Source organism: Xenopus tropicalis, chromosome 8 (assembly GCF_000004195.4).
Source record: "Xenopus tropicalis strain Nigerian chromosome 8, UCB_Xtro_10.0, whole genome shotgun sequence".
Taxonomy (NCBI): Eukaryota; Metazoa; Chordata; class Amphibia; order Anura; family Pipidae; genus Xenopus; species Xenopus tropicalis.
In genome coordinates, this window is record NC_030684.2 from 134,848,724 (window position 1) to 134,873,230 (window position 24,507).

Here is a 24,507-nt window from a genome sequence, read left to right on the forward strand (position 1 = left end):
GGGCCCCACACATGATTACTGGCCAGACCAGGGGTGATGGGACATAGTTGGCCTGATTAACATATTGCTATACACAGACAAACTGTGATTTGTTTAAAAGAGGGAATTTTCTTTTGTAGAATCTTTGGAGAGCAACTAAGCTGGTAAAAAACTGTCCAGGTTGGGTTTGTTTATGCTGGAGAAGAGGTATGTAAGAGGGGATGTGACAACTATGTATAAAAAGGACCATATAATAAATAGGAGGTTCCTTCTACATATTCAGAAATGGTTTGTTACAGGGAAAGCTGTGGGCTGTGCAGTCGGAAGCAATTTTGGGTACCTAGAGTTTCACGGTACTGTAAACTAAGGGCGCAATTTGCCGAAGTCACCGAAGTTTCCTCTCAAGGCAACTTCAGCAAATCGCAGCACCGCGTATGCCATCCCACCGGTGATTTACATTCTAGCCAGTGGGATGGCATTGCGGGGAGATTAGTCGCCTGCGACAACAGAGAATCTCCCAGTGTGTCACGGCCCTTATGGAGTCAGAGTCCAAGGATTTATCTACCGACTCCACAGCCCTGCATATTATCAGCAAACTGAGAGTTCAGCTGCACAAGCACTGTTGGTGCAGGTTACAAAGGGGCAGTATCAGGTAGGCACCTAAGGGCAGTGCTTGGGGCAGAATTGCCCCTGAATACAGGGTTACTGACATGAACTCTTCCTACAAAGTTGATGCAGAGACTGGTATGGTTGAAGTCATGGAAGATGTTTTCCCCCTGTGAGGCAAAGTGAAGAGGCTTCAGATAAAGGGGGCAGTCAACATCCCCTGGATCAACCAGCAGGTCAGGCTGGAGAATAATAAGCTTCTGTGTGTGGGGTTCCAATTGCTGCAAGGAGAAAACAAAGGAAATAGTTTTAGATATAAATATTTGCATTAGTCATTTAGCCACATCCCATGTTTATTACAATCTCACATAATAAGGCCAATATAATGGACACGGAAATAAAACAAATGTAACTCAGTGCCTATTGGTGCAGGGGAGCCCGGCGGTACCCCCACCTCTGAAGCGTTAGCTCCACGGTCTCATCATCTCACCCATATTAACCTCTCATCAGTCTCATGCTGCCAGAAATGACCCAACCGACATAAATTTATTTTACCACAATTGCCTCCAATTTATGTCAAAAATGCAATTGTGCAAAATGTGACGTGTCAATTGCTTCAGACACATGGGCCCCTCGCAACTGCAGTTATGCTAGAAATATGGAGTAAAAAAACTCATTGTGGTAAAAAATTTGGTTCTATTCAGAAATCTCCATAAAACTATATTTGGTACCAAGATATGGGGGTTTTCCAAAATGGTTTCATACGTAAAATATGTTTCTGATATTTATCCCCACATTGTGAATTTACATTTTTTTTTTAAATAATCTTTGTCCAACTACAGGAACAGGCAACGTATGTTTTCCCACCAGTGGGAATATATCCCATGTGCCAGTCTTACCTATTAAAGCAAACCTAATATGTTCTGTTTTAAAGGACAAGTCAACTCAGAACATAAAATTTTCTGCCTAATAAAAGAAAACAAAATTCTAAGCAACTTTGCAGTATACATTCATTATATATTTATAATGGTTGTTGAGTTATCTATATTATATATATATATATATGTATATAATTGCTATTAGAAGCAGTGTCTGTCCTTTCCTATTCCCTGCCCTGGGGGCTCCGGCATATGAAACAGTGTAACACAAGGCAGCAGCCTGACAGACCTGACTCGCTGGGGGAGACCGACCTTTGCAACATTGTTAAACAGTAACAACCAGGAGTTCAGCAAATGCTGCTTTCTATAGCAATTACATTTATACAGAACCTCTAAAGCACTGAAACGTTAATATTAGAAGGTTCCTTGGAATTATGTTTTTTTATTAAGCAAAAAATTATATTCTGGGTTGACATGTTATTTAAAACTCTATACATATTTAATACTAACATGTTCCATAAATGTGTCAGTATATATAAAAGTATTCCTGGTACATTCTCCTTGACTCTGGCTCCCTCTCTCTCTGTCTGATTGGGCAGCAGGCTGGAGAAAAAGGGTATTTAAGCTCAACATACACTTTCTATGCTCTTTCTTAACAATCATATTGTCTCCACACACAATGTGGCTTAGGCACAGAGCTCTAGGTACCCCAAGATAACTAGGAGATCCTGATAATATTTTCAATACATGGAGAAACCCTCAGCAAAATAAAAGCACGTAGCCAGACACAGTGGTTGTGCAGTTACTTACCCGGCTTGGGCTGTGTCGCCTGAAGCGCTTCTGCAGAGGGAACAGAGAGCTGATATTAGCAACTGATGGATGAAAGTTGAGTAGTAGGTTTGCCAAGTACTTTGTGGACATGTAGTAAGGGATTGGTGGGTGTGACCAAATTACACATGAAACCCAAATTCATTTTTTATTAAAACAATCATACCCATTATAAAGGCATGTAAAAATCCCAGCGTAAGGCATAGAGGTGGGGCAGGTAATTACTTCCACTTTCCCCTCCCTCCTCACCAGCTAATTGTGTAGCCATTACATGGGTATCAGGCCCCCCATACTGGCACATACACAAGATTTTGGGGTGATACAAAGCTTGCCTTACTAACACTGCCCACAACATGGTGCCTGCCTGCTTACTGTTATTGTAAATTCCAAGACTAAGGGAAACAAGTTTTACAGAATTTTCTAATTTTGGTTCTGTACATTACAACAATTAATTTTAAATGAAACAACTCAGATGCAGTTGAAGTGCAGACTTTCAGCTTTAATTCAGTGGGGGGAACAAAACTATTGCATAAAAATGTGAGGCCACTAAAGCATTTTTTTTTTTTTTTTTTTTTTTTAATACTAATCACCCTGAAAAGCTTTTCCACTTGCTATATGGAGTCACTGATGGGAAGGCCAACACATCGCTTCAGGTTTTCTGAAGTTGCACAAAGTCTCCCCCTGCAGGCAACTTAGTACAACTTCGGAAACTTAAAGCAATGCTTAGGCCTATCCAGCTGCGATTCCATGGCACACATATAATGCTGTGCCTGGTGTTGGTGTAGCACACTATGAATGTCTAATGAACAGTTCTGGAAGCCCCTATGGCAAAATAAAGCCTGGAAATGTGAATGCACTACCACCACATGCAAATGTATTGAGAGAAGGCATCCAGGCAGTTCAACAACATGTCTGTACTCATTATGTTGGGTTGAAAACCCCAACATACTGTTCTTCGACTTTAGCTTATTCTTCCGCTTCTTCTTCTTCTTCTTCTTATTCTTAGCACCCCCCATTTTCTAAACGCTACTCGTCCTACAGTTTTAGGGGTACAACACCCAAACTCCCCACACTTCTTCACCCTATAGCGGAGCAGGTTGCTTGTGCTTTTTTAAGCAATCCGGCCCCCCGTCTTTTTGTGGCGCCGCTCCGAACCCCCCAATTTTCCCATTGACTTTGACAGGGAAGATTTTCAAACTGCTGCCACACTTACAGCTTTGAAGCTGCACCCCCCAAACTTGAATAACATAATCATGGGGTCACCCCGAATGAAGCAGCAACATTTGTTGGATGACCCCAAAGTGGGAGGGGCCAACAACAGCCAATCAAATTTTAATCATTGACTTTAATGGGGAAATTGAAACTGCTGCCAATCTTACAGCTTTGAGGCTACACTCCCCAAACTTGAATCACACAGTCATGGGGTCAGCCTGAATGAAAATAGGATGATTATTGGATGGCCAAAAGTGGGCGGAGCTGTAAACCGCCAATCAGATTTTACCTATTGATTTGGCGGAAATTCAACCTGCTGCCAGTCTCACAGTAATAACGTCGGGGTCCCCAAACTTTTTACACTTGGTCACTAGGGGACTGCAGTTTAAGTTTTGAAAAGTGGGCGGAGTCACCAACAGCCAATCAAATTTCACCTATTGATTTTTATTGGTTTGATGCCAGATTTTCCAAACTTTGCAGTCAGTCACTGGGTGACTACTCATTCAGGTTTTTAAAAAAAAAACAAAAAACCCTGCAAAGTGGGAGGGGCCAACAGCAGCCAATCATATTGTATCCATTGACTTTAATAGGGAAATTGAAACTGTGGCCAAACTTACAACTTTGAGGCTACACTCCCCAAACTTGAATCACACAGTCATGGGCTCAGCCTGAATGAAAATATGATGATTGCTGGATGCCCAAAAGTGGGCGGAGATGTGAACAGCCAATCAGATTTTACCTATTGACTTGGCAGAAATCCAACCTGCTGCCATTCTCACAGTAATAACACCGGGGTCCCCAAACTTTGCAGAGTTAGGCACCAAGTAACTGTGATTCAAGGTAAGAAAAAGTGGGTGGAGCCACCAACAGCCAATCAGACTTAACTATTGACTTTCAATGGGGAAATCCAGCCTGCTGCCATTCTCACAGTATTAACCCCAGGGTCCCCAAACTTTTCACAGTTGGTCACTAGGGGACTGCAATTTTAGTTTTGAAAAGTGGGCGGAGCCACCAACAACCAATCGGATTTCACCTATTGATTTTTATTGGTTTGTTGCCAGGCTTCCCAAACTTTGCATAGTCAGACACTGGGTGACTACGCATTTAAGGTTATTTGTATTTTTGTAAGTGGGTGGAGCCACCAACAGCCAATCAGATTTTACCTATTGACTCTAAATGGGGAAATTCAACCTGCTGCCATTCTCACAGAATTAACACCCGGGTCCCCAAACTTTTCACAGTTGGTCACTAGAGGACTACAGTTTTAGTTTTGAAAAAGTGGGCGGGGCCACAAACAGCCAATCAGATTTCACCTATTGAATTTTATTGTTTTGATGCCAGAGTCACTGCGTGACTTTGTACTCAAGGTTAGAAAAAGTGGGCGGTGCCGCCAAAAGCCAATCACATTTCTTTCATTGTTTTCAGTGGGAAAATTTTAACTGCTGCCATTCTCACATGTTTAATGTCAGGGTCCCCAAACTTTGCAGTTTGTCACTAGGTGACTATGTTCCAAGTTTAGAAAAGAGGGTGGGGCCAACAACAACCAATTAGATTTCACCTATAGACTTCATATGTTTAAATTTAAACTGCGGCCATTCTTTAAATATTAATACTAAGGTCTCCAAACTTTGCAGAGTTAGTCACTGGGTAACTGCAGTTCAGAATTAGAAAAAGTGGGTGGAGCCAACAACAGCCAATCAGATTTTACCTATTGATTTTCAATGGGAAATTCAACCTGCTGCCATTCTCACAGTATTAACACCAGGGTCACTAGGGAACTGCATTTTTAGGTTTTAAAAAGTGGGTGGAGCCACCAACAGCCAATCAGACTTCACCTATTGAATTTTTTTGGTTTATATTTAAAATGTTGCTTTGCTCATACTATTTATGTCAGGGTTCCCAAATAAGTGGGAGGAGCCACCAACAGCCAATCCATTTCCTCCCTTAGATTTCATTGGTTTATATTTAAACTGATGCCATTATTTAAATATTAATTACAGGGTTGTTAAAGTTTCCAGAGTTAGTCACTGGGTATTTGCCATTCAAAGTTAGAAAAAAGTGGGCGGAGCCACCAACAACCAATAACATTTCATCTATTTACTTTCAATGGTGAAGTGTAAAATGCTGTCAGCCTCACAATGAGTCCCCAAAATTTGCAAAGTTGGTTACTGGGGGACTGCAGTTCAAAAATAGGAAAAGTGGGTTGGGCCACTAACAGCCAATCAGATTTCCTCCATTGAATTTTATTGGTTTCAATTTAAAATGCTGTAATTCTCACACTATTTATGCCAGGGTGCCCACTGTTTGTCACTGGGTGACTTCGACTCAAGGTTGGAAAAATCACAATTCACCTATTGACTTTTATTGGTTTAAATTTTAATTGCTGCCGTTCATTAATCATAGGGTCCCTAAACTTCACAGAGTTAGTCACTGGGTAACTGCAGTTCCAGGTTAGAAAAAGGGGGTGGAGTCACCAACTGCCAATCAGATGTCGTTGACTTTCAGTGGGGAAATTTAAGTTGCTGCCATTCAGACACTATTAAAACCGGGGTCCCCAAACTTTGCACTGGGGTTTTTACTGTATAACTGTAGGTCCAAGGTTAGAGAAAGTGGGCAGAGCCCATTCAGTGACTTCATGTTTTTCAACCCAACATGAAGTTTGTTCTCAAACTTCCCTTTCTAGTTTATTTTATAGCTTCTTGAAAGTTTTCAATTTAGATTTGGTCAGGTGATAGAGGACTTTCAAATTCAATTTTTATATAAAATATATGTTGATGTCCCTTCTCAGCAGGTAGATGCGCGGCACAGTGAATGTAGCGAAGGCTCACTTCCATAATTCTATTTAGCTACTGCCATGGATGGACAATCACCATAATATGTTATTGTTTGGTCAAACAGATGCCAGTCTGGCTGTGTATGGCCACGTTACATCTATTATTGAAGCAATATTATGTGTAAAAATATCAATTAGATGAGATCAGGGCACGTTTTAAACCTCCTCTCTGAGGCGGCAGCTTTGTTTGATCCTCTCCTGGCCTGGCCTTCTCCTTCCTTCACTTTCTCTCCCGCAAATCAACAGCTGCTTGTGTGTTCCCCAATAATAAGCATGGTACAAGTAACAGCCTTTACCAGGGCTTCCTTTTTCACTATGTGGCAGCAGTTTCCCAACTCCCCCCAGCCAAGCTTTCTGCATCCCTTGGGTATAAACTATCAAAACCCACTTACAAAAATAATATAATAATAATATAAATATTAATAATATAATAATTTAAATAATATTAATAATATAAATATTACACCTATGTGTTTGTTATTACCTACTTCCTTTATAAGAAGGTACAGCTGCTCTTAATGGCAGGGAGAAATTACATTCAAATCGGTTTCCTTTTTGAATAATAAATTCCAGCTGAGAAAATGAAATTCAAGAAGGTGCAATCAGGCTGCAAGAAATCTCTTTACTTACCAAGACACATCAATAGAAGGCAAATGCACACAATGAAAATCAATATAAAGCTGGCACTGATTACATGAAAGTGACTGTGAGTATCCCTTGAGGTTTGTGAATGTTCCAATCCTACAGGGGAAACAAATACATTTGTTTAAGACTCATTATTGTGACTGGGTTATAAAACATATAATTATATGAATATCAATAATAACTGCAAATGTAATGCCCTGCACAAACATCCAGTGAATTTATAATTATCTTATAAATAACATTTCTGCAAAGAAAATGAAGTTTATTTTCTGATATATTTTATCATATCATTTTATTGCAATTATTTGCCGGCGTTTTCCCATTTAAATAACACAGGGTTAATAGGCCAAGAGATCCATTAAACCCAACGGGCATATCATCATGTGTCTGAATTCTGGGACAGAAGCATATGGGGGCCTTGGGCAACTCAAGCTACTAAGGCAATTAGTAACACTTAATAAGGCAAATTAAGAAGATTCTCACCTCTGATCTGCCTGGAATCATTGCTGTGGTTTATAGAATTGGAGACAGTGCAAGTGATGTTTGAAGCACTTGGTTGCTGGATAAAACTGATGATATAATATAAGTTATTCTCATCTCTCAACACTTTCACCATAGAGGAGTTTATTTTGTTTCCCTCGTTATCAGTCCATGTCAGATGAGGTTTTGGATGCCAATCACGGGACTCACAAGAAACAGCTCCATCGGTAATTGGTGAAATAACCGGCACAGTTCCAATGGCTAAAAAAAGAGAAATATAATTAGCGGTGCAGTTGTACTGTCTGTTACCCATAACTCCCAGCAATAACTCCATACAGGCTGCACTGAAAAACTGTGTATTAATCTAAAGCCTGAGGATTAGTGTGGGGCACTGGCACTGCCTTTTAACCTGACTATATCCCTCCCCCCCTTTATCACTTACTGGAACAACATGACTGGGCTTCAGCAGATATTTAGGAGCTGGGGGTTTAGGGGATTATACCTGTCATGGCTGGGCATTATTGCCCTGGCATTGTAAAGGGTTAAACACTACCAACATCAGGTCTCAGGCTCACACACAGACCTTTAATTAAATATGCAACAAGGGACTGTGGGAAGGTTACACACTTATCAGGGTTAGAAGACAATTCGGAGCCAGCTATTTGGGCAGGGAAGCTGGGGCAATTGGTTTCTTTGATCTGTTGATCAAAGAAAGGGAACTGTGGACCTAAGAAGGGGGAGAAGCTATGAGAAAAATATGGATTATAGAAAAGGATCCATATCTCCTCTGCTATAGGGGTCCCATCCTCATAAATCACATATTGGTTATGAGGAGGTCACGTGTTTCCTAATGATAGGAAACAGGGACTGCCAATACCCACCAGTTAGGTGGGATAGTTTCTGGGGGACTGGACACCCCTCATGTTTGGTATCATTCAGATCTCCCACGTATGGGTTAAAGCAATGGGTTTACTTGGATGGGTTGAACTTGATGGACTCTGGGTTTTTTTCAACCCTATGTAACTATGTAACTATATTTTCATAATAATATTGGGTACTGGTAAGTGCCAATATTATATGACAGAAACTGGCATGAGAATTGCAGCCCTCTACAGGGGGTCCCAAGGGACAAGTTCCTGAACACTCCCCCCTCATGCATGGGGTACCAATTCTGTTGGGGGTGTGTGCCCAGGTTCCCAACCCTTGCCTCAGGGGGACACAAAGGAATTACTTAGTAACGTACATAGGGTTTCTCTTCATTTTATTGCCTTTTATTGTATTTACTATTTTACATGTGTGAGTTTTATATTTAATATTGGAAAGAAAAACAATCTTTTTGCTTAGGCCTAAGTGTACTGTCTGTGTAGGAGGAACGTTGTCTGTGTAAATGCTTATTAACTAGTTGACTGCTAGCAGGAGAGTGTGTTTGACTGTAATTTAACCCTTTGGCTGCTAGAGTGCTTATTGAATTAGTAGAAGCTAACCCTAACTACAGTGAGAGGGAGTGTATGATGCATTTGTGTATTAGGGAATAGTACCTGTTGTAGGGAGATAATTACATTAGGTTTCTATTGCCGGTTAATGATAGATGGTGGCAGTGAATAGTTTTTCAGGGCAGTGGTGTGTTTGGGGGCATCTGATATTAGTCTAACTTGCACTTAAGGTGGCTGAGTGTAACCCCTTGTTTCCCGGTCCCAGTGTCACATGCGACTGAAAGTGTTGTGATAGTGACAATACCCCTTAATGAAAGATCCTCAACACTATCATCATGGAACGGTGTTCAGTTTGTTTTTGTCTCCATAAAAGGGTACTATATGTGTGTATGTATATGTGTGTGTGTGTGTGTGTGTAGAAGTCCCACTCTATCCACAGATTTCCAGGATCAAAAAGCAGTATACATGCAGTCAACCCCCAAATTTATTTGCCTAATAAAAGCACACAATTATAAGCAACTTTCCAATGTGAAAGTATTAAAAATTTTCAGTGCTTTAAAAGTTGTGTAAATGTAATTGCTATAGAAAGCAGCATTTGCCAATCTCCTGGTTGTTATTTTATAAACAATGTTGCAAAGTTCGGTCTCCCCCAGCGAGTCAGGTCTGTCAGGCTGCTGCCTTGTGTTATACTGTTTCATATGCCGGAGCCCCCAGGGCAGGGAATAGAGAGGGACAGGCTAACACTGCTTCTAATAGCAATTATATGTACAAATAAGTCAAAAACCATTTTAAATTTGTAATGAATGTATTATTGCAAAGTTGCATAGAATCATATTTTCTTTTAGTAGGCAAAAAATTATATTCCAGGTTAACTTGTCCTTTAAAGATGGTTGGACTCTGAAAATTCCTTGTGTCAAAAAAAAGTTGCGGCCGCATCTTTAGGGGATATGAGAGTTATTTCCAGTGATACATGATCAAATGAATGTCTTTTCACTTTGCAGGATTTTGTTACATTGTATCAGTTCAGGAGAGTAACTTTGAAATTGTAAGTAATTTATTTAATTTTGCACTGTTTGTACTGCACTACAGCGACACCTATGGGTGGAAGAGTGCTAATGCTCCGTAAGCACATAGATAAGGACTGCAAAAAAAAAAACGATTAGCTTGATGAACTTATGTCATTTGGTGCCGAAAATACACAAGTGGGGAGGACATTCAAGGGGATTGTTTGTAACACTGCTTTATCTTTAAGAAAGGTCCCCAGGTGAAACAGAAACATTGGATAATAAATTATATATATAGATGACAGGTATAATCCCCTAAACCCCCAGCTCCTAAATATCTGCTGAAGCCCAGTCATGTTGTTCCAGTAAGTGATAAAGGGGGGGAGGGATATAGTCAGGTTAAAAGGCAGTGCCAGTGCCCCACACTAATCCTCAGGTTTCAGATTAATACACAGCTTTTCAGTGCAGCCTGTATGGAGTTATTGCTGTGAGTTATGGGTAACAGGCAGTACAACTGCACCACTAATTATATTTCTCTGTTCTTAGCCGTTGGAACTGTGCCAGTTATTATATTTATATATATATATATATATATATATATATATATATATATACATAAAACAGTCCACACGACAGCACCACGCTGCCCCTGTGCACGGGATATCATATAAATATCAAAATAAAACAGCCAGCACCAAGGGTCTTTGTGTTTCAAAAAATCTCTCGTGTATTATAATTGCATGTACATGCAATTATAATACACGAGAGATTTTTTGAAACACAAAGACCCTTGGTGCTGGCTGTTTTATTTTGATATATATATACATATTGTGGGGGTTCACTCGCTGGTAGGCTGCAAATGAGGCAACTTCACACACCAAGACTGGTGTAAGGGCTTCCTGCCCGCGTTTATTTTTCAGCGGCTGCAGAAGTTTCCCCTCGCAGGGGGTATCAAACAACAATTGGAACAGAAATATCAAGCCTCCTGGCTAATACAAAAATAAATGCTTCTCTTTCTCCTGAAGCTGAGCAAATCCAGCAGCGTGTCTCTCTCTCACACACACACAGGCTCATCAGCCCCCTGCACAGCTTCAGGTGTACTACAAATAGGCCTAGGGCCTCCTGAAAAACCTGGCCTATGGATTTGGGAATCCACCCACCCTGCTCTTGCGGATTCCCAGTAAGACCAGCCCCGGATCAACAATTTAAAAAAACTGCAGAGAAACAAAGTGTTTCTATGCCCCAAACACTGCTGGTCTCACCTCAGTAAAAATGTCTGAGAATCCGAGGCCCAACATACCTGTTGTCAATCACTTTTCCCCAGGAAACCGGGGACCTTTTTGTCACCATACCACATATCCCCCCCCTCTGCTCAAGCCCGTGGGGCTGAGCACAGCATGCCATCAACGAATATACCCTGGAGAGAGCATCTGCATTACCTTGCAACTTTCCAGGTCTATGTTCCACTGAGAACTTAAAATTCTGAAGCGATAAGAACCACCTGGTGACCCTGGCATTCTTTTCCCTATTTTGGGCCATCCATTTAAGTGGGGCATGGTCGGTGATAAGTTTGAACTGCCTCCCTAAGAGATAATATCTCAGGCTCTCCAATGCCCACTTGATGGCCAGACACTCCCTCTCAACAATGGCATACCTGCATTCAGCGGGGGTTAGTTTCCTACTTAGGTATGCTACCGGGTGTTCTTCCCCATTCACCACTTGTGACAGAACAGCCCCTAACCCAACCTCAGAGGCATCAGTCTGTACAAGGAACTCTTTCTTGAAATTAGGAGCTATTAGCACTGGGTATCTGCACAAGGATGCCTTCAGGTTTAGAAAGGCTTCCTCTGCCTCTGGGGTCCATGTAACTGCTCCAGCTTTACTCCCTTTTGTGAGGTCAGTAAGTGGGGATGCTAGGGAGGCAAAATTGGGGACAAATCTCCTGTAATACCCCACTATCCCAAGAAAAGCCCTCACTTGCTTCTTGGAATTGGGCCGGGGCCACTGCTGAATTCCCTCAATTTTGGACACCTGGGGCTTGACTACCCCCCTTCCAATAACATACCCCAAATAGCGGGCCTCTTCTAACCCCATGGCACACTTTTTGGGGTTTGCGGTCAGACCAGCCTTCCAGATAGAGTCAAGGACCGCTTGTACCCGAGGCAAATGACTTTCCCAGTCCGGGCTAAAGATAACCACATCGTCCAGGTAGGCTGAAGCATACCCTCTGTGTGGTTTGAGAATGCGATCCATCATTCTCTGAAACGTAGCTGGGGCCCCATGTAAGCCAAACGGTAAGCATTTATATTGCCACTGCCCCTCAGGAGTGGAAAAGGCCGTCTTCTCTTTCGCCCCTTCGGTGAGGGGTACCTGCCAATACCCCTTGGTAAGATCTAGAGTGGTGATGTATCGGGCCTGTCCTAGCCTTTCAATCAATTCATCTACCCGGGGCATAGGATATGCATCAAACTTGCTGACCTCATTTAACTTTCTGAAGTCATTGCAAAATCGGATGCTCCCATCCGGTTTTGGGACAAGGACAATGGGGCTGGACCAGTCACTATGGGACTCCTCAATTACGTCCAGCTCCAACATCTTTTTAATCTCCTCTGCAACTGCCTGGCGTCGGGCCTCGGGTATCCTATAAGGTCTGACATTGACTTTAACCCCAGGTCCAGTTATGTCATGTTTTATTATCTCAGTAAGCCCAGGCTGGTCTGAGAATATTTGTCTATTCCTGATCAGGAATTCTCTCATTTCCTGCTTCTGACTGTTAGTGAGGGTCTCAGCCACTTTTACCTCAGGCACATGAGGGATTTCTACCTCTACAGCTGTAGAATAGGCTGACAGGGCTTCCCTATCTTTCCAGGACTTAATTAGGTTCACATGATAGAGCTGCTCCTTCTTACGCCTGTCTGGTTGGGACACCTTATAATTAACTTCCCCTATGCGCTCTATAATCTCGTAAGGGCCCTGCCATTTGGCCAGGAACTTACTTTCTACTGTAGGAACCAAGACTAACACCCTGTCCCCAGGCTGGAAAGTTCGGACACGAGCCGATCTATTATATATCCGGCTTTGAGCTTCCTGGGCCTGAAGCATATGCTCTCTCACAAGGGGCATGACCATTGCAAGACGGTCTTGCATGTCTGCAACATGCTCTACCACACTTTTGTATGGGGTGGATTCAGATTCCCATGTCTCCTTTGCCACGTCCAACAGCCCTCGTGGGTGGCGCCCATATAACAACTCGAAGGGGGAAAACCCCGTAGAGGCCTGTGGGACTTCTCTAATGGCAAACATAAGATAGGGAAGTAAACAATCCCAATTCCTCCCATCTTTATCAACCACTTTTTTTAACATCCCCTTGAGGGTCTTGTTGAACCTTTCTACCAACCCGTCAGTTTGGGGATGATAAACAGATGTGCGTAACTGTTTGATTTGGAGAAACTTGCACAACTCCTTCATTACTCTAGACATGAAGGGAGTCCCCTGATCTGTAAGTATCTCTTTTGGAATTCCCGTACGGGTGAACATGTGGAACAGCTCTCGGGCAATGGTTTTTGAGGAGGTGTTCCTTAAGGGAACAGCCTCTGGATACCGAGTGGCATAGTCCATGACTACCAAAATGTACTGATGCCCCCTAGCAGATTTTATTAGTGGCCCTACCAAGTCCATTGCAATACGCTCAAATGGAATTTCAATTACTGGCAATGGGACTAACGGGCTGCGAAAATGGGGCATTGGAGCAGATTTCTGACACTCTGGGCAGGATTCACAATGGCTCTTTATATCTGCATATACCCCCGGCCAAAAGAACCGCTGTAACACTCGGTCTTTGGTTTTCTCATATGCTAGGTGGCCACCTAGTGGATGAGAATGGGCCAGATTGAGAACTGTTCTCCTATATGGCTGGGGAACCACTAGCTGTTCCACAATCTCCCCTTGAATCTTATCCACATAGTAAAGCAAGTCATTTTGTACAACAAGGTGAGGAAATACACAATCTACACCAGGATTTTCTGTGTTCTCATTATTAATGGTGACATTTTCCCAAGCTTTAGTAAGTGTTGGGTCCCTTAGCTGGGCGGTTCCAAAGTTATCGCGGGAGACCTCTAGCTCAGGCATGCTAGGTTCCTCAACAGTCTCCGCAGTTGCTTCAGATTCGCCAACTAATACAGCTAAGGGAAACAACTCATTTTCTTCTGACCCCTCATCAGTACCATTTACAATAACATCTGAGACGAGTGGTCCCACTTTCTCTCCCCCAGACATTCTACTGTCATTAACAGTCCCTGTAGAAGGATCCAGTTCAATTGGGTGGAGTCTCCCCTCCCCATGCTCAGTCTCCGGAACCTGTTCCTGGCACAGTTCTCGAAATAAAGGGAAGTCTCTGCCCAAAATTACACTGTGCAGGAGTATGGGAGACACTGCCACTTCATGGCACACAGTCCCTGCGGAGGTCACAAAAGTCACTAGGGCCGTGGGGTATTTCTTACAGTCCCCATGTACACACACCACTCCCACTTGACGCTGGGTTAAAGGACAGTCTTTCAGGAGCTGTGTGTTTACCAGTGTGACTAAGCTACCTGTGTCTAACAGTGCATTCACAGTGCGCTTACCAATCTGGACGACACAAGTAGGTACCTCAGGATCTGCAACAAGACCTGGTCGAGCGAACAGAGACAACTTCCTCTCTGTTCCACACTCCATGGGTTCTGGATCAGCTGGGCAGTTGGGGCAATATGTCCCCACTCTCGGCACCTCCAGCACTGGGGAGCTCTGCGGGTCTGGCGTGGGCTGTCTCCGCGAGATCTTCCTCTTGTTGACTCTGAACCTGGGTTCCCGGGGTCCTCTGCGCTGGGCCTCTCCACTGTAGCCGACTTCTTGGGTAGGACAACTGCAGACAGCCTCTTCGGGGTGGACACCGCCCGGGTAGTGAAGTCCTCAGCAGCGAGGTATCGCTCCACCAGTTCCACCAACTGGTCTGCTGTATTTGGGTCAGATTGGCTCACCCACCGCCGTAATTCTGTGGGAAGGGCTCTCAGGTATCGGTCCATTGTGACCCTTTCCACTACCTGAGGTCCGGAAAGCAAGTCTGGCTGCAGCCAACGTTTCACTAGGTTAATGAGATCATACATCTGGGAACGCGGTGACCCCTTAACCTTAAAGTCCCAACTGTGGACCCGCTGGGCCCTCACAGAGGTGGTTACCCCCAGTCTCTGCAGGATTTCAGACTTCAACTTGTCATAGTCCTTGGCGTCCTCGGAGGACAGATCATAAAAAGCTTTCTGGGCATCCCCCACTAGTAGTGGCGCAACAATCATCGCCCACTGCTCCCTCGACCAGGCTTGCTGCTCTGCTGTCCTCTCAAAGGTACAGAGGAAAGCCTCCACATCATCCTGCCCAGTCATTCTCCGCAGGAGGTTGCTGCCTGGAATGGAGCAGTGCACTTCCAGGGGCCACAGCAGCATCCCCAGAGACCTTGGCTGTCAGCTGTTTTACCAGCTCAATTTGCAACTGCCGATCTCTCTCTGCAGCCTGTGCCAGTGCTGTAATCTGGGCTTCCAACAAACGATTTGCCTCCTGCTGGTTGGTGTTAGACTGCTGCTGTAGCACCAGGCTCTCCTGGTGGGCCCTTTGTAAGGTAGCCGTGGATTGCAGCAAAGCCTTGAGGACATCCTCCATATTATAACTTTTATGGGCAGTATCCCTTTAAATATCACTTATATGATATACAGTCCGCACAATTCCCACAGGAGACTTACTGTGGTCAGGCGACTCCCGCGTGTGGCAATCGATGCCCGCATCCGAAACACCAATTGTGGGGGTTCACTCGCTGGTAGGCTGCAAATGAGGCAACTTCACACACCAAGACTGGTGTAAGGGCTTCCTGCCCGCGTTTATTTTTCAGCGGCTGCAGAAGTTTCCCCTCGCAGGGGGTATCAAACAACAATTGGAACAGAAATATCAAGCCTCCTGGCTAATACAAAAATAAATGCTTCTCTTTCTCCTGAAGCTGAGCAAATCCAGCAGCGTGTCTCTCTCACACACACACAGGCTAATCAGCTCCCCTGCACAGCTTCAGGTGTACTACAAATAGGCCTAGGGCCTCCTGAAAAACCTGGCCTATGGATTTGGGAATCCACCCACCCTGCTCTTGCGGATTCCCAGTAAGACCAGCCCCGGATCAACAATTTAAAAAAACTGCAGAGAAACAAAGTGTTTCTATGCCCCAAACACTGCTGGTCTCACCTCAGTAAAAATGTCTGAGAATCCGTGGCCCAACATACCTGTTGTCAATCACTTTTCCCCAGGAAACCGGGGACCTTTTTGTCACCATACCACAATATATATACATATATATATATATATATATATACATACATACACGCACATACATATAGCAAAAAATATTCTATGACCGGCACACCCTTTAAAAATGTCATACATTTATTTAGACATATTGTTTTAAAAGAATCCAACGTTTCAGTCCCCAATAGGACCTTTCTCAAGGATAAAACAACAGTGAACACACCAACTCTAAATACATTTTCAAAACCAACAAAGTGGAAATGTGCCCAATCCCCATCATCAGACCATTATACAATTATCCAATGTTCTTGTGAATGTGCAAATTCAAACGGGTCAATCTCTGGCCATCAGCAGTGCATATGTGATTATAAGTTATACACATATATATTATATATATATATATTATATATATATATATATATATATATATATACACACACACACATATATGTGTGTGTATATATGTACATACAGTGGCTTGCAAAAGTATTCATCCCCCTTGAACTTTTCCACATTTTGTCACATTACAGCCACAAACATGAATCAATTTTATTGGAATTCCACGTGAAAGACCAATACAAAGTGGGGTACACGTGAGAAGTGGAACGAAAATCATACATGATTCCAAACATTTTTTACAAATAAATAACTGCAAAGTGGGGTGTGCGTAATTATTCAGCCCCCTTTGGTCTGAGTGCAGTCAGTTGCCCATAGACATTGCCTGATGAGGGCTAATGACTAAATAGAGTGCACCTGTGTGTAATCTAATGTCAGTACAAATACAGCTGCTCTGTGACGGCCTCAGAGGGTGTCTAAGAGAATATTGGGAGCAACAACACCATGAAGTCCAAAGAACACACCAGACAGGTCAGGGATAAAGTTATTGAGAAATTTAAAGCAGGCTTAGGCTACAAAAAGATTTCCAAAGCCTTGAACATCCCACGGAGCACTGTTCCACCGATCATTCAGAAATGGAAGGAGTATGGCACAACTGTAACCCTACCAAGGCACGGCCCCCCCCTAAACTCACAGGCCGAACAAGGAGAGCGCTGATCAGAAATGCAGCCAAGAGGCCCATGGTGACTCTGGGGGAGCTGCAGAGATCTACAGCTCAGGTGGGGGAATCTGTCTGACAACTATTAGTCGTGCACTGCACAAAGTTGGCCTTTATGGAAGAGTGGCAAGAAGAAAGCCATTGTTAACAGAAAACCATAAGAAGTCCCGTTTGCAGTTTGCCACAAGCCATGTGGGGGACACAGCAAACATGTGGGAGAAGGTGCTCTGGTCAGATGAGACCAAAATGGAACTTTTTGGCCAAAATGCAAAACGCTATGTGTGGCGGAAAACTAACCCTACACATCACTCTGAACCCACCATCCCCACTGTCACATATGGGGGGGCAGCATCATGCTCTGGGGGGGCTTCTCTTCAGCAGGGACAGGGAAGCTGGTCAGAGTTGATGGGAAGATGGATGGAGCCAAATACAGGGCAATCTTGGAAGAAAACCTCTTGGAGTCTGCAAAAGACTTGAGACAGGGGCGGAGGTTCACCTTCCAGCAGGACAACGACCCTAAACATAAAGCCAGGGCAACAATGGAATGGTTTAAAACAAAACATATCCATGTGTTAGACTGGCCCAGTCACAGTCCAGATCTAAATCCAATGGAGAATCTGTGGCAAGATCTGAAAACTGCTGTTCCCAAAGGCTGTCCATCTAATCTGACTGAGCTGGAGCTGTTTTGCAAAGAAGAATGGGCAAGGATTTCAGTCTGTAGATGGGCAAAGCGGGTAGGGACATACCCTAAAAGCCTGGCAGCTGGAATTGCAGCAAAAGGGGGTTCTACAAAGTATTGACTCAGGGGGCTGAATAATTACGCACACCCCACTTTGCAGTTATTTATTTGTAAAAAATGTTTGGAATCATGTATGATTTTCCTTCCACTCCAATCAAATTGATTCATGTTTGTGGCTGTAATGTGACAAAATGTGGAGAAGTTCAAGGGGGCCGAATACTTTTGCAAACCACTGTATACAGCTGATACTTGTTGCTCTATTCTGAGCGCTTCCATACAGGCTCTGCTACAGCCTCTCCCATGATCCAGCCATTGATAAACAACAGTTTGCTATGTCCAACCAAACCTTCATAATGTCTTTGTTTAATTGCTGGGCACGGTGCCATCGGGAACACAGTACTGACATTCAGACCACCATATAGGTAGGTTCCGACGCTCGTACTTGTGCACCATCTGTGCTTCCATTGGACCCTGAACACTGTATTATATTTTAATATATATTGATAAACAGCCGGGGCGCAGGTTGATAGCACTTTATTCATGCCCCTACAGAGCGACAATACCCGTCTATATGGAGGCACATCCACCATTCCTACCACTTCTTTTCTTTCTTTGGAGACTTCATTGTCTCCACTTCATTTAGCCACTTTTTTTTCTTTTTGTTCTTTGTATAGAATGGATATAATGTTTTTTATTTGCACTTAGTGACATCACATTTCGCGCCAACATGTGTTTATCGGTGTGGGCACTTTGTTCCACTACTGCTCTGAGAAAGGCTGCGGAGGCGGCTGAAACGTTAGATGTATTTTTGAATAAATCTCATTGGTCACATTGAGACCTGCGAGTGCGGCACAAACTTTCTATTTAAAGGACTGCACCCAGGCACAAGAGACTTTACTTTAGACGTGAGTGCCTGTTTATATGTATATTATATATATATTTATACCTCTAAACAGGACCAGCACACCATTACACATCAATCCTTCTATTTATTCACTGTAAGTTCCAACGTTTCAGTCCCTCCTGGGACCTTTATGAAGGACATTGTGCAAGTGAAAAATACAAACTTAAATAGTACAAAAATGTGAAAAAAACTCTAGCAACATCATCATTTGCAGAAACTCATTATCCAATGCCATCACAGTGCAAATCATATGTAATTAACTAATCCAATGGTACATAGTGTTACTATATAAAATAGTCAGTGTAATTTCTCTCTCTCACCAGTAGGTGCCAGTATATGCATGTGTGACTTTTCCAGTTTGAAATCCGTGTCATACTCATATATCCATAGAATGTGCTTATTGTGTAAAACATCTATAACAGAAATCATTTTTTTTTTTTTTATAAAAAATACAATTCCCTTGTTTGTCTCTCATTTCAAACTGATGTTAGCCACCTTGACTACGTATTCACACAGTTTATTCAACCTAGGAAGCAGCTAAGCACCAATTGCTCATTGAGGGGCCACACAATTTTTTTTATTTCTGTTATAGAGGTTTTACACATCTGCAAAATGGAGGCCCAAACGCATAGGCAGAGAATTATATATATTTATGGCGCATACGCATGTATAGTTGTGGGTTTTGGTGGGGCATTTTCGAGACATTTTCGAGACGTTCTTTGATAAATACCTGACATTCGTGTAGTTTAATTGTGGTTTAAAAAAAATAAAAAGGAGATAAATATAAAGTTAGTAACTCTGCCCCCTATGTGTGCATGTGTTTTTTTTTTTTTAACCCCCCCCCGATGTTTCACAACAGGCACAGTGTGGCCCCAGTGTATTGTGACAGGCACAGTGTGGCCCCCAGTGTATTGTGACAGGCACGGTGTGGCCCCCAGTGTATTGTGACAGGCACGGTGTGGCCCCCAGTGTATTGTGACAGGCACAGTGTGGCCCCCAGTGTATTGTGACAGGCACGGTGTGGCCCCCAGTGTATTGTGACAGGCACGGTGTGGCCCCCAGTGTATTGTGACAGGCACGGTGTGGCCCCCAGTGTATTGTGACAGGCACGGTGTGGCCCCCAGTGTATTGTGATAGGCACGGTGTGGCCCCCAGTGTATTGTGACAGGCACGGTGTGGCCCCCAGTGTATTGTGACAGGCACGGTGTGGCCCCCAGTGTATTGTGATAGGCACGGTGTGGCCCCCAGTGTATTGTGACAGGCACGGTGTGGCCCCCAGTGTATTGTGACAGGCACGGTGTGGCCCCAGTGTATTGTGACAGGCACAGTGTGGCCCCCAGTGTATTGTGACAGGCACAGTGTGGCCCCAGTGTATTGTGACAGGCACAGTGTGGCCCCAGTGTATTGTGACAGGCACAGTGTGGCCCCAGTGTATTGTGACAGGCACAGTGTGGCCCCAGTGTATTGTGACAGGCACAGTGTGGCCCCAGTGTATTGTGACAGGCACAGTGTGGCCCCAGTGTATTGTGACAGGCACAGTGTGGCCCCAGTGTATTGTGACAGGCACAGTGTGGCCCCCAGTGTATTGTGACAGGCACAGTGTGGCCCCCAGTGTATTGTGACAGGCACGGTGTGGCCCCCAGTGTATTGTGACAGGCACGGTGTGGTCCCAAGCATTTGATGACAGGCACAGTGTGGTCCCAAGCATTTGATGACAGGCACAGTGAGGCCCTAAGCATTTGATGACAGGCACAGTGAGGCCCTAAGCATTTAATGACAGGCACAGTGTGGCCCTAAGCATTTGATGACAGGCAGAATGGGGCCCCCCAGGAGGTGCAGGCAGCTTTGAGTGGTGAAAAACACTTTATGTACAACCCTGTGAGGCACATTTTGTGCACTTGGGATATTTATAGTTTCCAAACATTTAGGCTTCAGTCCCTCAGGTTATTCAGGGAGGTTCCGCCATAGAGCAGCCCCGATCTGTTTCCACTTTAACTCCCATAACTCTGTGCCTCTCACTGAATGAATTGCCCACGTGTGTCTATGCAAGCGCGGCATTGTGTCTCCCCTGGGGCGGCGCCGAATACTTGTTTTTGGGATTTGAACAAATCCAAACCTTTATTTACTTAATGGAGAAAACGTGCACAAAGAATTTTCCAATCTTCTTCAATTTGTGACCAAAAGTCACAGGATATTTATGATCAGATTCAGTTTGGCCAGGCACAATCTATAAAGGCTGGGGTGGGCAGATGTCTAACATAATAGCCAGAACTCTATGTCCTGCTTTCAGCTCTCTAAGCTGTTAGTTAGTCAATGACTTTAGGGTGGGCCACATGGGACATAACTGTCAGTTAGTTTGTGAGCCCACAGGTCAGATTCAAATGCAAACTAACTGACAGTTATGTCCCATAGGCCCCCCCCCCCCCCCTCAAGTCACTGATTGGTTACTGACTGCTAACAGCTTAGAGAGCTGAAAGCAGGAAGTAGTGTTCTGGCTATTATATTAGACATCTGCCCACTCCAGCCTTTATAGATTACAATTTTTTCCCACGCAGTCTGTCTATTTTACCCAGTATTTACACTGAACTGTTCCTTTAATGTTGCCATCAGCCTCTCGGTGGCCTCCCTGACCAGGTTTCTCATAGTGTCCCCCCCACCCAGAGGTACCATAACAGGGGGCAGTTAGTGCAGCCAGTGCCACTGGGCATAGAAGGGATTGTGTGAGTATTTAATGCTGCTAATTCCCTGTATTCCCTCCCCTGTCCCAACTGACCCACAAACTCACATTCCATCCCCCCCTCTCCCTTACCTAATGGAACAGACACACAGAATAAATAGAACTTTTTTGATATTGTTTTCTTTATTTGTATTCTTTCAAATATCTATATTTATACAAAACAAATGTTCTGTACTCAGTCAGGAAAGTATTACCAGCACATTTTTAGACAGTTATTGTAAACTCAAGGGGGGTGATTAACAAACATTGGTCCTTAATTGCACCAGTGCAGTTACCCATAGCAACCAATCAGGTCTTTTATTTTCTAACTTGTAGTAGGCTGTTCAGAGCTAATTGCTTATTGGTTGCTTTTGTAAACTGCACTTGTGCCCCCAATGTTTGTGAATCCACCCTTAAGGAGCCCAATATCCCGGGAGCTATTCCATAGTAACACATAGTAACACTGCTAAGAATGATCAGGCTTTAGCCAATAAATAGCAGCAGATTTCATTGTAAAGCACAGAAAATTTGTGTTTAAAAGACACATTTTTCAGAGCAAGAAGAGAAACAAAAATTAAGCACAAATGCGCCCCAGTACATAAAGTATAAACACATTCTTTTCATAATTTTATCATTTGCAGTTATGGTTCTGCTCTCCATAAAATATTTAAGCACAAAGGCTTTGTATCTCTGTATATAAGATACTCTCACATTCATATACACATAGTTGATCAATACCAACCGGCATACACAATAAGTACATCAAAAACAGCACTTCATAAATATATCCATCCATCCATACAAACTTATAGACACTCACACAGTAACACAATCAGCCCCGCAAGGCAAGATATTTTGCATTAAAACTGATTAGTGGCTGCCCTGCTATCCTGCTATTCTCAACAGCTTTACGGGGTTATGTAACAAGTCAAAATGGTTGAGGAGACTGCCTCATACGTATGCAAATAGACCAAAGGGATTCTGGGAACATATTCCTTAAGGCTCTACCTCAGCTGAACAGAAAACCCTGCACTACACTGATGAGCCTTAGGGAAGGAATCTGATCAGCTATTATCCCGGCATGGGCATTTGTGAACCTCCCCCCCCCCCCCCCACCACCACCACAAAATGCGCATTCACAAAAATGGACATTTAAACTCACATACGAATCAGTGGGGGGAGGTAACATTTCGGTGCAGTGGGGCGGCATGATGCCCCTAAATTTGTGCCATCCTAGGCCTGAGCCTTTGTGGCCTCACCACACATCCAGTCCTGAACCCATAGCAACTGATCAGCAGGAAGCATTTACTGGTTGCTATGGTTGCTCCTGAGCAAACTTAGTGCCTTTTATTATATATGGGGGACAGAGTTTATTACATACACTCAGTGCCACAGGGATAATGCCAGGCACTAATCAGCATAATGCAACTCTGTTATATATATATAATGCAACTCTGGCACTATGTTGCATACATACAGTAGTAACATATTTACCTTTGGTTTAAAAGACTCCATCAAGTCCTACCCTTCCAAACAGACCCCAGTGCATAAACAGACCCCCCCCCCCATACACAGGCCAATATGCTGCTGATTCAGTCCATGCAAGGCCACCTTCACTGCCTACTATTGTTGTGAGGGGTTAAGTGATATGTAGGACTCTGGGGGTGGTGACAATTCTATACATTTTTTGCCTTGGGGTTGTTTCCCTTGGAAAGGTTTTTTCTTGTTCATTACACAACACAACAAAAGAAGGGGCAGCTGATTAGAAGCCCTACTGTGGGTATAAGCAGGTTTGGGTCACTGGAAACATTTCTAGCAGGTTAACTTCCCATCTCTTAACTGGTCAGGGATTAAGGTAAATTCATGGGCTTACTCAGGCAATGGCCCACTGCAACCTGTGGGGTCCCGGGGAACCCCTGGGGGTAACTGATAGTTCCCCTTGACCCTAAAGAGCAAGAAGTAGCTGCAATGGTGGGGTCTGATAATCCCCTCTGCCTCAGTGTGCATAGGCTGTGCCCCCCCTACCCCCATTGAAAGCTGGTCCATATTTTATTTTAAAAAAAATAAAAAATAGGGGGAATATGATTTTGTGCCCACCTCTGTAACACACAAATCCCTTTAATCTTAGGTGGATGCAATGGGGAAAAGTTCAAAGATTTACAGAGCAAAACGTTTTGCCCTTATACCTGTACAGTACTTTGTGAGTGATCTGCAGAATTTTTCCCTTTCCCTTGAACCCCATGATCAGATGGGGTACAGCCATTAGGGGTGTATCCTGCAGCACGTATTCCATTCACTGGGGCTGAGGGAACATTGCCATGAGTCCCATGATCAGATGGGGTACAGCCATTAGGGGTGTATCCTGCACCACATATTCCATTCACTGGGGCTGAGGGAACATTGCCATGAGTCCCATGATCAGATGGGGTACAGCCATTAGGGAACGTATCCTGCAGCACATATTCCATTCACTGGGGCTGAGGGAACATTGCCATGAGTCCCATGATCAGATGAGGTACAGCCATTAGGGGTGTATCCTGCCGCACATATTCCATTCACTGTAAATGAAGGCAATGAAATGTAATTAAGCAATATATTACTTCACATTCTGTGTAATCAGCCAATAAATCTATATGCACATATCCATTTAAGAACCCCAATATGTAAGTGTTTAACCCCAACTGGATAGGCTGGAGTCTGGCAGTGCTGTTGCACTTTCCCAGTGCTGAGGTACAATAATCTGATATAGCCCCAGTGTAGGGGCAGGGTTATTCAGCTTATACACACACAGTAATGTATAAAGCTCTAAAGCAAACCATGAGTAATATATAGGGCTTGGGGGGCTGCACTGAGCCCCAGTGTCTGGGAGATTCTGTTCCCA

General features: G+C 43.7%; 1 protein-coding gene across 2 annotated transcripts in view; it reads right to left on the reverse strand.

Moving 5' to 3' along the window:
• Nucleotides 1–22,918: 22,918 nt before the first annotated feature.
• Nucleotides 22,919–24,507, reverse strand: part of LOC100497195 (selection and upkeep of intraepithelial T-cells protein 2) — a 43,300-nt gene continuing 41,711 nt past the window's right edge. Inside the window, exon 8 of one of the 2 annotated variants that reach the window (XR_004219578.1) lies at nt 22,919–24,103. The gene's annotated coding sequence lies outside the window, so the exon portion shown is untranslated. Of the gene's footprint in view, nt 24,185–24,507 lie in introns of both variants that reach the window. The other variant, XR_004219577.1, reaches the window with a different exon arrangement.